We start from the raw sequence: 17,753 nt of genomic DNA on the forward strand, positions 1-17,753 counted from the left end.
CTGTTTTGACTATTTCATAGCATGCTAATAAATCTTTGTGTTTATCATATTGAACGTTCATGTGTATTATAAAATTTATTAAAGTTCTTTTCCCTTCCTTTTGGTTCCCAAATTTTGGTTTGCAATCTATCTGCCACAGAGACTGCAACATGCACCACTATTTACTAGATTTTCATCGTTGGTATTTTTAAGTCCCTTTAAGTTCTATACTTGTAGTGAGTATTAAAATGGCATTACAATATTATGTTTCCACACATGCAGGTACAGGTTGAAGAAAATGCATAGGTTTTTGAATATGAAAGACTTGGATTAGAATTCTCCATCCGTCCCTTAGTAAACTATGCTTTGGGGCAAACTTTAAATATGCATCTTTATGTGTAATATGGGAATAATAACGTCTGTTTTTGGGGTCCTGGCAGTAGACATTGAGCATCTAGATGAAGCGGCTTTATTTACTGGAATTTAGTTTTAGTGCAGTGTGACTCCTTTCAGTGTGATCCCATACACTGAAGAAATATAATTGTTCAAATGCTTTTGTCAAGGGTGCCCTTACCCTTGTTTGTCACACTTTTATCCTCATCACTGTCACTACAAGAACAAGCTTTTGCTGGATACTATGATGAGATGAGACTGTTCCTTCTCGTTAGAATATTAGGACTAATCCCATCATTCCTCATACTGCAATTCACCTGAATTATCACCCAGGCATCATTCTGAGTATACCATGTAAAAAATAAGGTATTCAACTTATTTACATAAGTATCCTGTACAGACAAATGCAAACAGATGCTAGACACTGCAGTGGAGAGCATTCTGAAAGCCCCTTGTTGTGCTTCATGATACCTGTTTATAGTTTCTAGATCACAGAAAGGCCAAGAGTCTTGGGAAAAGGGGCTACAGTACCATGATTATGAGAAGGGCACCGTGAGAGCTCAGGGTAATGACTATTCATCAAATATTAACATATTTTAATATTTTATAAATAAAAATAGTGGCCATTCTGGGTCATGCCAAAAGTTCACGTGTCTCAAGCTATTTATTATAATCAAATTTTTTTATCATCGTATGAGTTTGTACATTCCCTTATTTGATGCCATTTCTCAGTCCTCGCTGACTCCCAAACCTTTTTATAGTGCCCCTTGAAACTCACAAGCATCATCAGAAAACTCCCCTGCTAACTTTCAAAATATGCTCTTTATGCTGGCTCTCCCTTAAAGACACAGGTTCTCCTACAGCCCATTCAAATAGAAAAGGTTTTTGTTTATTTATTCCAAAGATGTACATCATCTACCATCGGGCTAGTAGCATAGGATTGCCCCTGCCTCCCTATGCCTTTTTCTGATGATTTTTCTTCCTCATACCTCAAATTCCCATCTTTTTTGAAGGATCTAAGATTGGACTCTGCTATACACTAGTCCTTCTTGTTGCAGTCATATGCTGTCCAATTGCAATAATGAGCAAATATTTAATCTCTTCCTTTCTGCCACTATTCCTATTATCATTCTTGGTAATTTAGCACTGATCATCCATCCAGCATCTAAGCTACTCTGTTCCTTGCCCTCCTCATCAGGTTCTCTATCTTTGTTTTTTATTTCAATTTACATTACCACATTTAGCCAATTACTCAGGTCAAACCTTAGGAGTCATTCTTGGTTTCCTAACACTTTTAATACTACCGCACCTATCCAACTCAGTAACAGGTTAGCTATACCTACCAAATATAATCTTTCAAATATCTTGAATTCTGTCATCTTCATCACTCCTCCATCATCTTTTCTTTGGTTCTGCAATAGCTTCATCATCTTCTTGTTTCCTCCCTTTTCCCCATATATCCTGCTTTCCACTCTATAGCAGGAATGGACTTCGAAAAATATGAATTATATTTTATCAAATGCCATATAATTATCTATAAGGTTCTTCATGATCTGGCTCCTACCTGCTTCTCCCATGTTATTGTATTAGTTACTCTGTTCTTTGTTATCCCTCAAACACAGAGAGCTCATGTCCTCTTCAGGGGTCATTACATTGGCTAGCTCAGCCTGGCATATGCTTCACTAATGTTTACATTCTAATAGCCCCTTCTCAGATTTGGGTGTCTTCAAATATCAGCTCATCTAGAGAGTCTTTCCTGGCTACATTATTTGAAAAAAGAAGCTCTTAGTGACTATCACCCAACCTTGCTTTGTGTTCTTAATGGTACTTAGCAATAACAAATTTTTTAAAAATATGCATACTTTCTTGAAATATATCTGGTCCATGTGAATGTAAACATCATGATGGCAAGGACATCATATATCTTGTACATATAATCCAAGTGTCTGGGACAGTGGCACGATTAGAGGAAAATTTAGCAATATATGCTCAATAATGAGATCTTGTATGTGAGGAGGCCTAGAAAAAAGCTTGTCATACAATGAATCCTCTTGTTATTATTTTTCTGCTAAAAAGGAAGATGTAACTGTTAATTTTGATTATTAGTTTTCTTACCACACTATACCACAATACTGGAAGTAAACATTATCATTTCAAAGTTAGGATGTTTTATTGGATCAACCTTTTTAAAAATCTATAGTTTTCAGAGATCAGATATTTTGGTGCAGGATATAGATCGAATCACTGATCTTGAGGGTTGACTCTGGGGACTCTGAGATGACACATGAAAATGAAAACCACCCAGAGGTTTTCTTGTGTGCCAATTTTTTGGATATATATCATTAAATGAGTCTGGGGTAGGCATTTGAAAAGACATGGAATCTGCTACCCAAAATATCAGTCTAATAAGAGAGATGGGCACATGAACCAAACATTGAAGTGTGGTGTGATAAAAACCTCAATGAAAGGAATAACTAAATGCTCAGGATCCCAGGAGAAAGTTAATGTAAAAGATGGAGACTGATGTGTGCATTAGAGTAAAGAGATGCTAACCATTCAAAGGAAAGCTGAGAGGAAGGCAGATATTAATAGATAAACTAGTACATAAAACTCATGGAGACAGAGTAGCATGGCGTGTTCAGTGAACCACAACCCGTATAATATGGCTGGAGTATAACATGGAAAAGGAATGATGGAAGAAGTGTCTGAAGATACAAGTAGCATCCTGACTCCACTACTGGCATACAGCTGCTGATCCATCATTCTTCTTACACTTTCCCTTTCTTTTCCCATTCAAGATAACCAATCAGAAAGGTTTACTTTCACTGAAGCACTTGTCAAATTAAGTTTTTGAGTGAAGAAATTCATCTCTTGAATGTAGGATTTCCTTTCATCTTATTATTCCATTGCTTTAAACACTTAAGGCATCATTGCCTGTTATTATATGCTGAAAATTCATTCTTCTAGAAATGATTATCTCAAGTGTTTTTACAGAACATTTATATAAATGCAACTGTTTTCAACATATGTTGATTGACCTTCATTGTGTGTCAATAGCTTAATTTCTCTATTGTTCATACTTAATACAAACATGCCTTATATTACAAATGATATATTGTTTCTGAAAGCTTCACTGATATTTAATTATATGTTCCCAATTCAATGTTTATTACAAAACCCTATCAGAGAAATTAAAATTTTGTATTTCATGTTTTTAAATATTAACCTTTAGTCTTTTAAATTTACCACTGAAATCATTCTTTGTTTCCACTGTAGGTACTTTAATTGCCTTTAGTTTGTGCTTCTGGTTCCTCTTTTAGACAAATTTTTGTCTTTTTTTCAGTTTTTTTAATGTCAGTGATTTATGCTTTCTCACTAGTTTTTGAATATAAATTATACAAATCTTAGAAAAGCTGAGAGTTAAAAATTCAAAGCCAATTATCTATGTGATGCGATGCTTATCATATTTGTAAAGAACCATGATCAAGAACAGAATTAATGAATTTCTTATTTCAAATATATCATGTAGTTTGATCATTGGATTGTAGTACATAGTCAGTATAACAGGATGATGAGTAAGTCAGCATGTCCCAAGGACTGATTAGGTTATCAAATGAATAGATGAATAGTGAATATACAATTATATGACTCCCTAGAATCAGTCAAAATTTCCATCAATGAGCTGTGGGAGTAAAAGGGAGAGAGGAGAGCAAGCATCATTTCATTGCAAAGCATAAAAGATTCCTCTCGAGAAATTTGACAGCCCAGCTGTGTATGTGTTTTTATCTCTATAATGGTTGTGAAAGCTGAATTTCAGAACTTCTGTGCCACTTTAACTTTGATTAAAAAATGAGAGACTAGTCAAAGGAAACAGCGTCAACAGTAAGAGATGGAAACCCGAAGTGGTATGTGCATGTGTTAGTGTGTTTGAGTGTATGTGTGTGACTGTGATGAGAAACAAACTCTGCAGTTGCAGTCTGTCTAGAAACTCAGGGTTTTCAGCCTGTCCAAACAACTTTAGCCATTCTTGTCTAAAATTAATGCTCCAAAAAGAAATATTAAGTAATTTTTACAAGGTTTTGGTGATTTAAGGGCTGGAATCTCTGTTGATTTACACCTAATTATCAGAATTCTGAGGTTTATTTATTTCCTCATTTTGCTCATAGAAGGAGTTATATCATTTATGATTGACCTCTGAACTATCTCACATAGTGTCTTTCCTTCCTAACACCATCATCTATCATGTCACAAGTTATTTCCTGCATCTCTTCTAAACCATGCCACTTCAGAAGGTTTTTCTCCTAAGCATACCAACTTTGGAAAGAGTTATATGCAGTACATTTTTCCTCTAGCTATTTCACTTCTGACCTCCAGTTTCCATTATTCTTGCTAATCTGTCTTTTCAAATAATTCTTTGTTGAATGCTATCAGTGGTGGAGATGACATTAGAAGAATTCAGAAAACTACTCCCTAAAGGACTAATGAGAACACCCTAGTACTTTTGAACTCTTTTTTACAGTCTTTTTTAATGCAAAATAAAAATGCACCATTCATTCTCACTAGTGACTTATACTTTAGAGTAATGAATGATACAGAAAATTGGGGTTCATTAAAAATTCTCAGAATTGTAGTCCCTGAAAGTCTACTATCGAGTTTTGTTTTGTTGTTTTTCATAGATTAAAAAGATGAATGAGATTCTATGTTTGATCTTGGTGAGCTCACAGTTTTTGTGGGTGACAGATAGGAAAAATAATTATAAGTACCCATACAAACTACTATAATAAAGACATATGGTAGATGACCAGAGTTGTGACAGCTTTTTCTCAGAGAGTTAGGAAAGGTTTCATATAAAACGTTGCTGGCAGTGGAGGGGAAAAAATAGCCGCAACTTTACAGGAAGAGTCAGGAGTTTGGGAAGAGTATTCTAGACCCATGAATTAGGCTGTGCAAACCCATGGAGTTGTCAAACTCTTAGTCCTGTTCAAGAACCAGTGAGAATTTAATTGCACAGCTGTTATCTCTAATACAGTGGGGAAAAATGACCTAAAGTATTTTCCTGTGATATAAAGGAGTAAAGGCAGTGCTCAATAAGTCCAGTAAATTATATACCAGAAGACTTGTGTCTTTATTACCTGGGAAACTTAGAATGGCCTAGTAAAATGCTGCCAATTGGAACATTTATTTACACATGAAAATTTGTAATTTTCAAGTAGACAACACATATGTACTTGTATACTAATAAGTAAGGTGAGATAAGTTAATGAGAAAATAACAAGCTGAAATAGACCACCTTCACATAATAATGGATTCAAAATATAAAAACACTTTAACGTTGGAGAACTAATTGCCAGATAAAAAAATAAAGGCAAATAACAAGATTTTTTATGCCTTTAATATCTTTAAAAATCATTTTGATTATTTTGAAAATACCAATTATTTTAAAATTATTGTTTCCCCAGACAATAAGACCATAATAAATTCAGAACTGCATATACTTAATGATATTTCTATCTCTATATGTGCCAGGGTTATTTCAAATCCAAATTAGTGGAATTCTAATGATTTTACCATATTTTATTGTTAAGTTATTTAAGTTTGTGAGCACAAAGACAAATGTGCTCTGAAAAGCCTTGTAATTTCAAGATATTAAGCCCAAGACAGAACTTGGAACAGAAGATTGTGAGGAGAGGGGATGTGTAGACATAATTCTCTTTTCCCTTTAAACCATAGATAATCCATCATGTACTTTTTCAGGTTTGGGACCCCTGAAAAAGAGGGTATAGAATAAGGAGAAGATTTGGTATACTGTTCTTTCCTCCTCACCACAACTTTCTCCAAGCTGTTTGTATTCTCTCAGTCTCCTGTACCAAATGGAGGTACTTACATTTTCTCAATGGCCATTTGTAAACTGAAGAGAGAAGGAGTATAGCTGTGAAGTTCAAGGTGGCAGCAGACAGCTGGGCAGAATGTGCTATGAGGCCTTCTCATTTTTTGTCAGTCAAATATATGAGCAATTATCACGCTAGTACTTGAAGTTCAGATCAGTTGAAGAGTACAGTGATTTGGAATATTCCTCTCACTGGGATCCAAAAATGATTACTTTTGAAGTTCAGGCATGCACAATAAATGAATGAAGCAGATCAATAATGAGACTGTCAACTGGATAAACACATAGCTCCTTACACATTTACTTTACAGGTATTTTTGAAATAGTCATTTCCATATTAAATTGTGCCATTGGCTTTCAATTTGTGTCTCTAACTCAAGGGAATCAGAATTATACCCTAAAAGTCATTTATTGAGAGATGTCCCTTCAAGGAAGGTAGACACATTGTGGGCTTCATCATGGTAAACTTTCAGAAATACATCTTCTTAAGCTCCCCTCAGTCCTCCTATATACTCCCAGGAAACCTTCCTGGGAGTTGTCACCACCTTATTTTGTATTAATTTATTCACTTCTATATTTAACTGTGAGTATATTTATTTATTAGCATGTTTTTTTACACCCACATTGATTATGGAACTGGAATCAAGTCTCAACCTTATGATAGAGAGCTTGAATGTGATAGAAGTTAAAACTTGGAGTATATGTGTTTATGATGTTTTATGGAGGATAGATTACTTTCACTACTTCATCACATTTGACTTATAGCAGTCTTAGGGGGTTGGTCAGGTAGGTGCTATCCTCTCTACATTTTGCAAGAGGAAACCAATATTAAATTATATTTCTAAAGTTTCCTAAAAGCTGTGAAGCAGAGAGCCTGTCGTTTAATTTAGTCTAAATTCTACTCATCCAAATGCTAGTTGTTTTTTTTTAACCCTGTTATACCAAGTTTCTTATTTTTCTTCTCTCTCCTCCTCTTCCTTATTCAGTTGTTTTTTCTCGTGCTACACTTCTATTTGCTCTTCCTCTTTTCCCCCTCCACTTTAACTCCCTACCATTTTCCCACCTAGGTCTGTCATAGTCTATACTTGTTGCCCATAAAAGTGAGTACACTAAATTTGGAAAATGTAGCACGTCCTTGGCAGCTGGTCATAGAAGTCATAAGCCAAGAGAAATGAAGTCCTCAGCAGAACTTAATACAATTCAAGGCCTTGGAGGAGACTTGAGTGGACATTGGGAAGGCAGATAGATTGCAGGGAGCTGAATGCAAATTAAATAACCCAAGCCTTAATTAGCTTACTGTTTAAAATATTGTATTAATCCAAGTACTGTCATTTTTCTGCAGCTAGAAAATTGCTATTTTCTCCCCACAAGAGCCTCATTTTATTTATATTGTCCTGTGGGGGTACTCCATGTTTCAGATTGACCTTGCTCATATTAAGATAGGGCTAAACTCTTGATCATCCACGTGCAGGGAAAGCATGATGGAGTCTTAGTTTTCTGCACTAGTTCATCTGTTAATGAAGAATTGAATGTTCTTGTTTGATCCATTGCAAATCAAGCAAAAGTATTTTCACTTTGCAGAGGGCAATACACAGCAAGTGGCATCTCTTCAATAAAAAGAGGTGTGAGGTAACGTGTGAGACAGCTTCCCAAGATGTACAAACAAACTAATTATCCTGACTTGTATAATTTTCCTTCGACCTCTTATCCAGCTGGGGGTCCAAGTTCTCAGGTGGAGACTAATCTAATTTCACTTTCACCAGACAAGACTGAAATCAATCTTCCTGCATCTGGCTAACTGTTCAACAGACCTCACTTGACTCAAATGAAATATTCTAGAAAATCACTAATTTCTTCTTTTCTGAGAAGGTGTACCGCCATGGTTTAGTTTAGCCCAGGTGAGCCAGATTTACCCAATTCAGGTGGGATTTTCAACACTAAAGGGGAAATTATGAAATTCTCAAACCAAAAGTTAAGTGGTTTAATGATTTGTTTTTATTGTAGGTGATTGCGGTTGGTTTTTCAGACAAACTTCAAATGGGATGGCCAAAGGTATCTGATTAGCAGCAGCATCCTAATGATGAGGATGCGAACCAGTTGTGTAATATGCAAAGGGAAGACAACACAGAGGAGCTGTAGCATGTGGATTTCATTCAGTCTCTTACATCCTTTGCTATAATCAATCACTTTCAGGACTAACGTCTTATTTATGCCTTGTGCTTTTCTTGTCTAAATAAAAAAGACGTATTCAACATATACCTTATCAATTTCAGGCTTTCACAGGCAATTCTGAAAAATATGTTATTGAGGCTACATATAATCAAACTTTGTATACTCTAAAATGATGATATTTTCCCAAGTTCTGCACCAATTCCTCTTTCTCCTAAGGTATTCCTTTAAAATTATTTCTCTTCCCATTTTTCCTCTCTCTTATGAGAAGTTAGGATGTGAAATTTTGCTTTGCTCTTTACTGTGCTATTTTAAATGCCAAGATAACTAGTTTCTCTGTTGTGACTATGGACATTCACATGATCAGTGGACTGAAAATTGAAATGCTAGATGGGGTTGGCTGTTCAAACAGTGTTCATTCAGAGGAATCTCCTTTCTTCTGAAGGGCAAGCCATGGAAAGACAGTCTTTTTAGAGGTAGAGAGACATTACTCTGTGCAACTCAGCTCACATTTATCCTTAGCTTAAAGATTGGTTGATGCTTAGAGTTAGCTCCCTGACAGTGAGTGACAGCTAATGTCAGAAGTTCAGAAGGAGGTACAGAAAGATGACATAAAGGAAAAAATTGAATTATAGTTTAACTTTTACAAAGCAAAAAGTGTCATATTATGTGCAGGATATGTCCAGAAAAGAGAGATGGGTTTATTAAATGTTTTATGTTAAGTCCAACATTTTTATTCTAATAAAGTAAAAATATATTTACTCAATTACTATTCATTTTTTGAGTAGTTCTTCTTTCCCCACACTGGGCCAGCTACTTTAAGGGTGCAAAAGAGAGAAGACATATTATCTGACCTCATGTGGAAGGGAAAAATAATTAGTACACTTAAACGATATTAACAATATAATGGACAGAAATGAATCACTGAAATCTGAAGTAGTATGGAATATTTCATTAATGAATTAATTCAAAACATATTAATGAACACATTGGTTGTGCCCGTTAATGTGGTTTAATTTTGAACAATATAGTTTTATTTGGCCTTCATGAACATTATATGTTTATTTAAACTTTCATATGGAAGATTAACTTTATTTGGGTCTATGTGGATAAGACTTGGATCAGGTAGAGTGGTGAAACAGTGTTGCATTAACAATTATGGAGAACATCAAATGCGTTCAGTATACTAACAATCACTTTCCACAGATAACATCATTTAATCACAACAATCATCCAAGATAGGCTTTTTAATTAATGAGGAAAATAAAGTTAGCACCAAAAGTATAAGATTATATTGTGATTTGTCATTTTGACTTAATATTTCTACGTCTAAACTCGATTTTCCAATTAAAATGTAATAGGATTTTCCACATGGGAGAGCAACATAAGCAAAGACATACAAACTCATTGATGAGTGGTGTTGGGTGGTGATGGGGTGTTCATGGAGAAAGAAAGGCCACGTTGTTCAGCTTATAGAAAGATAAGCAGTGTTTAGCTTTTGTTCTTGATTGACTTAATTTCAAGGAACACAGATTGACTCAGTCTGTTTTAAGATGAAGATAATATGTTAAAAAGATTTATATAGTCTGGAGATAGAGAGTCAGCCATGAAAAAGACCATGATAGGCACCTTACTAACTAAATTGTCTAGTTTTCTAAGAACCATTTTTCCTCTGTCTAATGATGAGTTTATTTTGGTTGGCCAAACTGCAGAGTCTTCATAAATTTATCTTGAAGAGTTACTGTGGCTATTCTACACCTTTCTACATCATTAACTTTCAATTCAATCCATTGCTAAGGGGTTAAAAAGTTAGTATCTCCTATTCATATTACTGGGTGATTTTCATTAACTCCAGTTATGATTTTATAACAGAACGTATCACAAGCATATTAGTTAGATTCAAAATAGGAGATAAAACTCACACAGTAATTAGAAACAAAATCTTTAAAATAAAGAATTATTAACTATGGATTGATGTCAGTGAAAATAGTGGAGAAAGAACTGTTGAAAGTTTAACCCTACGTAGATTAAAAAAAAAACCTTAAGGAGTTGTTGGAAATTTTTTTCAGAATTCTGGAAAATCATAAAAGGGTTTCACCAGGCGGTGTTTATTTTTAACAGTTCTGTCATATTCTTGAGAATCTAGGTACATGAGTGAATGTGTAGGCCTTTGGATATGTGCATGAAAGACCTGAGAAGACCCTTAGGCTCTCACTTCAGAATGACCTGCCTACTCTGCCCAAGCAGTAAGTGAAAGCTAAGGCAGAGTTGTAAACCATCAGGCTGAGTGTTCAAGGCATGCTCCATATTGATTGCAAGAATTAAGGAAATTTCGTCTATTTATTATTTAGATGATTCCTAAATAACCATTTAGAGACTTCAATGACCACATATGCCAAAGAATAAATAATTTATAGAATTAGTAGTTTAGAGAAATCAGTAAACAAACAACTACTACAACAAGGAGCAACAACAGTAAACTCTTAAGAGGAGCAGACTTGATTTCCAGAGTTGCCACATTTTAGAATATTTAAAATGTTTTTGTGTGTGTAACAAAATTCCAAATCTAATTTCAATAAAAAATACAGGACATGCAAAGAAATTTTTTTTTAAAATGTCCAACGCTCAGAAAAAAAAAAAAAATAGAAACTGTCCCTGATAAGGCTGAGATACAGGACTTATTGTGCTTTAAATCAGCTACATAAAATATATTTAAAAGTTAAATGAAATCATATTCTCAAAACCATGTTCTGAAGCAAAGTAAGAGAACAATGTCTCATCAAATGAATAGTCTGAATAAAGACATAATTTATAAAAATGAATCAAATATAAATTCTGAAGATAAAACTACAATAAATGAAATAAAAATTCACTGGAGGGGATCAAGAGCAGAATTTAAGAGAAAAAAGAATCAGTGACTTTGAAGATTGGTTTATCGAGATGATCTAGTCTGAGAATCTAAAGAAAAAATAAATGAAGAAAAATAAACAGAGCTTCAGGAGCTGTGGGATACCATCAAATGTACCACCTTATGCATAATGGGAGTTCTAGAAAAAAAGAGAGAAAAAGGAACAAAAATAATATTTGAAATATAATAGCCAATGTAGATTAGTATCTTTCTTAAAAATCAAATTTTGAAAGTTTTAAGCTCATTTATAGGACAAATTCAAGGGATCTATACCTAGCCTCGCTACAGTGAAACTACCAAAAAGAGACAGACAATGTTGAAAGCAGCAAGAGAGAAAGAAAAATCTCATTCAAAGTATGATCAGTAAGATTAACAGCTGATTTCTCACCAGAACAACACAGGCAGAAAATGGCAGTGGGATACAATATTTACAGTGCTAATAAACCAAAAATTTGTCAACTAAAAATTTCAAATAAAAAAACCTATTCTTCAAAAATGAAGAAGAAATTAAGATATTCCCAGATTTAAAAATCAACAAACAAAAAACTTGAGTTAGTCTATTGCTTGCAGACCTGCTCTGAAAGAAAGCCAAAAGGAGTACATCAAGCTGAAATGAAAGGACACTAGAAAGTAATTTAAATTCACACAAAGAATTAAATGGCACCAGCAAAAATAGCTTCTTAAGTAAATATAAAACAATATAAATATATTTTTGGTTTTTAAATTTTTTTAATCTGATTTAAAAGACACCTCCATAAATCAATTATTAATCTGTGTTAATGGGCACGTCATAGAATATAATTTGTGATAACACTCTAAAGGAGAGAGAAAATGGAGCTATAGAGGAGATACGTTTTTATGTTATTGCAATTAAGTTCGTATTAACCTGAATTAGATTATTGTAAATTAAGTTGTTAATTATAATCCCTAAGACAACAACTAAAAAACTAAAAAAAAGTAAATTAAATAAGAATATTAAAGTGTTACAATAGAAAATATCTATCTAACATAAAATAGGACAATAATGGAGGAAGAGAAGACAACAAAAATCCATAATACCTGCAGAAAACAAATAGCAATATGGTAGATGTAGAGCCTACCTTACAACTAATTACATTATATATATGGCTTAAATTTCAAGTTAAAAGGCAGATATTAGTAGAAGGAATAAAAAGCATGATTCAAATATATGCTCTCTAGATCATGGTACAGTGAGGCCCTCTACATTCCGCTTCCAGGCAGATTTCTAGGCAGTCAAAGCTCCTACTCACCTGGATGGCCTGAGCCACCCATCCTTCCTGTGCAGAGGTGTGGTGAAGCAGGGTTCTCTCCACTCTATGCTGAGGAAGATCTCCAGGCATCTGGAGCACCTGTTCACCTGGATAACCAGCTGAATCACCCCACCCTTGCTCTGAAGAGATTGTAGTGTAGTAGGGCCCTCTACACTCCATACTTACGCAGATTTCCAGGCATCTGGAGCACACACTTTTCTGGAGTAGGAGGTTAGCATCCCCACCAACATGCAGAGAGCTTGGGGCCAAGGTGTTCTTCAGCTCCATGCCTAAACACACCTCTGGGGCACTTGGTTGCTACCTACTGTGTCCCCCTCCATTCTGGTGCTTGTACTTGCCATTGGGGGATGTGTAAGCATGACTGCCTGGTCCAGACCTGCCCATCTTGCCCCACCCTGGGATGAGCAGAAACCTCAAACCACTGTGTACTCCATGGATAAGCCCATTACTTGATGCAACAGAGAGCTTCGTCCAGTAAGCAAGGATCAAGTATATGACCATCCATATTGGCTATAGCTGTCTCTTACCTATAAGTACCATCTACAGGCCTGTAGATCAACCACACAGCCCAATATAGAACCTGCCAACAGAATTACACAGGGATATAGAAATAAAGTCAAAAAAACCCTACTCAACAATCTCTACAGTAACATCCCCTAGGGAGTGAGGAAAGTGAAAGAAAAAACAATTCTATCTTCATTAATATATGTACAAAATTAGGAATGCCACCATCTCCAGATGAGAATAAATCAGCACGAGAATCTGGCACCATGAAAAATCTGAATGTTGTGATGCCATCTAAGGATTATATTAGCCCTCCAGCAATGACTCCTAGGAATCAGCAGTGACTCCAATGACTCCTACTTGAGCATGGTATATAATTCCTTCATATGTTGATGAATTCAGTTCACTTGTCTTTTGCTGTGATTTTTGCAACTATATTCTCAAGTATTGAGTTCCAAAATTGAATAAGTAATATAAATCCAAACAACAGAAAAGGCCCTGGACCAAATGGATTAACAGCTTAATTCTACCAGACATACAAAGAAGAGCTATTATCAGTTCTATTAAAACTTTTCTGAAAAAAAACGAGGAGGACAAACTCCTTTCTAACTTATTCTATGAAGCCAGCATCACCTTAACACCGAAATTTGGCAAAGACAAACAAAGAAAACTACAGGCCAATATCCTTGATGAACATAGACACGAAAATTCTCAACAAAATATTAGCGAACCAAATCCTGCAACACATCAAAAAGTTCATTCACAACAATCAACTAGGCTTTATTTCTGGGATGCGAAGTTGGTTCAACATATGCAAATCAATAAATGTGATTCACCACACAAACAGAATTAAAAACAGAAACCATATGATCATCTCAATAGACACAGAAAAGGCTTTCAGTGAAATCCATCATCTCTTCATGATAAAAACCCTCAACAAATTAGGCTTCAAAGGAACATACTTCAAAATAATAAGAGCAATCTAGGACAAACCCACAGAAAACATCATACTGAATGGGCAAAACCTAGAAGCATTCCCCTCAAGGACAGGAACAGGACAAGTATGCCCACTCCCACCAGTCCCGTTCAACACAGTACTGGATATCCTAGCAAGGGAAATCAGTCCAGAGAAAGAAATAAAAGTCATCCAAATAGGACAAAAGGAAGTCAAATTATCTCTCTTCACTAACAATTTGACACTTTACTCAGAAAACTCTAGAAACTCCACCAAAAAGATCCTAGAATTGATAAAAATTTTCCGTAAGTTTTTAGGGTACAAAAACCAATGTACAAAAATCCATAGCATTTCTGTATACCAAAAGGATTCAAGCTGAGAGCCAAAACAAGAATGGAATCACATTTTTAATAGCCATGGAAACAAAAACTAAAATATCTAGGAATACAGTTAACCAAGGAGGTGAAAGATCCTACAAGGAGTACTATAACAATGCTAAAACAAATCAGATGACACAAACAAATGCAAAACCATTTAATGCTCATTGATTGGAAGAATCAATAACATTAAAATGGACATACTTTCCAAAGTAATCGACAGATTTAATGCTATTCCTATCAAACTACCAATCTCATTTTTCACAGACTTAGAAAAAACCTTTTTTGAGACTCTGTCTCAAAAAACAAAAGACACAAATAAGTTCAAAATAAATAGAAAAAGACAGACCATACAAATAGCATAAAAAGAGTGCTTGAGATAGCTTCGGTAATATCCGATAAAATAGACTTTAAGACAAAATATGTTACTAAATACAAAGATGGACATTTTATTACAATGAAAAGATCAACTTAAGAAGATATAAAATTTGTAAACATGTTTTTACCTAACAAAGAGTTCTTAAATATATGACAAAAAACATAAAATTGAAGGGACAATAGACAATTCGGTAACTATAATTGGAAAATTATATATGCTACTTTCAATAATGGCTCAAACAACTAACTACTGAGAATATCAGCAAGAAATCAGAAGACATAAAAAGCACTATAAACAAACTATATGTAAAACATATCTACAAATGATATTCTCAAAATGGCCGAATATAGAATTTTCTTGAGTTGCATGTGAAACATTCTCTAGAATAGGCCATCAAAAAAGGTTCAATATATTTATAGTAATTGAAACCATACAAAGTAATTATCTGATCGCGATGGATTAAAACTGAAAATAAGAGGAAATTTTAAAAAGCCACAAATATGTTAAATGTAAACAACATACTCCTAAATAACCAGTGAGTCAAATAATAAATCACAGAGGAAAGTGGAAAATATTTTGAGATTTATAGAAGTAAAAGCAACCTATGGAAAACTATAGGATGCAACCAAAGCAGTACTCAAGGGAAATTTATAGCTCTAGACACCCAAAGAGAAGGTTTCAAATTAATAACTAACTTTCATTTTAAGAAATTTGAAATACCAAATTAAATTAAGCCCAAAGCCAACCTAAGGAAAGAAGTAACAAAGATTAGCACATAAATGAATTGAAGAGAAGAGCAAAAGACAATAGAGAAAAATCAATGAAATCAGAAGTTGTTTGCAAACAACCAAATCAAATTTTTAGCAAGATTGACCTAGAAAAATTAGACAACTCGCATTACTAAAATCAGGAATAAAAAAGGGACATTACTATTAGCTCTATAAAAATGAAAAGGATTCTAAAACTGCAAACCACTGTATGCTAACAAATTAGGTAATGTCGATGAAATGGGCAAATTCTTGGAAAGACACAGACTATCAAAACCGAATGAAGAAGAGAGAGAAAAACTCAACAGGTTTATCAAGAGATTGAATTAGTAATAAGAAACTGCCAACAACATCGAAAACCCAGGACTGGATGATTTCACCAGTGAATCCTACCAAACATTTAAAGATCCAACAGAAAATAAAACTACAGATCAATATAACTTGAGAATATATTTGCAAAAATCACAGCAAAAGACAAATGAACTGAATTCATCAGCATATGAAGGAATTATACACCATGATCAAGTGGGATTTTTCCTACGAATCCCAGATTTTTTCAACATATACAAATTAATTAATTTGACACATCATATTAAGAGAGAGGAGGGGAAGGGCACATGACCTGGCTAATTGAAAAAATGCATTTGACAAAATACAACACCTCTATTTTTTTTTAGTTAAGAAAACACTTAACAAACTAGAAATTATAGAAACTTCCTCAACCTTGTCAAAAATGTAGAGAAATTGTAATCCTCATACATGGCGTTATGTATAAATGTAAAATGGCACAGCCATGTGGAAATCAGTTTGGTCTTTCCTTTAAATGTTAAACATTGAGTTACCATATAAGCCAGCAATTATACTTCTAGGTATATAACCAAGAGAATTAAAAATACATGTTCACACAAAAACTTGTACCTGAATCTTTGTAGTCTTATTTGTAACAGTCAAATAGCAGACACAACTTAAAAGTTCATCAACTGATGATAAAACACTATGTGGTATATTCACAGAATAGAATATTACTCAGCCACACACAAAAAGAAAGTACTACCACATGCTAAAACATGGATGTACCTTGAAAACTATGCTATGTGAAAGGAGGCACAAAAGGCTACCTATTGTATGAGTTGACTTATATGAAACCTTCAGAATAGGCATAGAGAAAGAAATCCACAGATAAAAAGTAGATTAATGGTTGCAAGGTGTTGGTAGGTGAAACAATGGGGTGTGGCTGCTTAACATGTGTAGGATTTCTTTTTGGACTTTGAAAGTGTTTTGGAATTAGATGTTTGTCATTGTCGCAAAATCTTGTGAATATACTAAAGAACTATTGAATTGTACCCTTTAAGTTGGTCTTGATGAATGTATGTGATTTATATCTGAATACATATTTTTAAAGTATTATTAATTATGACACGTGATTGGATTTGGTAGTAAGAAAAAAAGAGGGAGAATTCTAAAGAGTAAAGAAGTGGCACATATAGAGTAGGCTTTAGCTCTGGGGTTAGATCTGGTGACCAAGGAAGGAACAGAATGTTAAAGCTCTCCCCCATCCCGGGCTCAGATCCAGACCTGTCTGGAGAGGGAACAACTATGGATAAAGGATGGTGGATAAGTTACTGAGATGTTGTAGCAGGACTTTTGTAAATTCTGCTCTTTGGGACATCAAGGAAAATTGCCTACTGGGAGTTTCGGTTTTTATAACTTGCTGTAAGGCTTCCCAACAGTCTCTCAGAGAAGGGTTCATAGGAATGTGCCTCATCTCCAAGGGTGTCTGGGAAAGAGCTACTGACTACTGAGCTCTGAAACAGCCACCTGAACTGCAGGAACTTAGCAAGAGGAACAGCTCAGATCCAAGAAGAGAAACCCTTTCTTTTTGTACTGTTTATCTACTGCCCTCTAATGATAGCACTTAACAACGTGACAGATGACCAAGGATATTTACAGGGTCCATCTCTGTTATTGCAGATCTGGCAATGAAGAATGGACTTGGAAGTGGTAGACAATACAATTGATAACTGGAACAACAGATAACAGAACAGCATACAGGTTGACTTTCCTTGGAATATGTGAATCCTTGAGCAAGAACTTCCTTAAAAGGGGGTTTGGGCAGACAGACATTGATGTGACTTACTTTATA

The 17,753-nt window shown here is 34.7% G+C and overlaps 1 long non-coding RNA gene across 2 annotated transcripts in view; it reads left to right on the top strand.

The window, feature by feature from the left end:
• The window catches only part of LOC134728671 (uncharacterized), a 206,935-nt gene that overhangs the window by 105,943 nt on the left and 83,239 nt on the right, over positions 1–17,753 (top strand). The window contains exon 3 of one of the 2 annotated variants that reach the window (XR_010109324.1): positions 17,582–17,662. The exons of the other annotated variant lie outside the window; for it this stretch is intronic. This is a non-coding gene — a long non-coding RNA (uncharacterized LOC134728671). The remainder of the gene's footprint in view (positions 1–17,581; positions 17,663–17,753) is intronic. 2 annotated transcript variants of the gene reach the window in all.

Source organism: Pan paniscus, chromosome 12 (genome assembly GCF_029289425.2).
Source record: "Pan paniscus chromosome 12, NHGRI_mPanPan1-v2.0_pri, whole genome shotgun sequence".
NCBI lineage: Eukaryota > Metazoa > Chordata > Mammalia > Primates > Hominidae > Pan > Pan paniscus.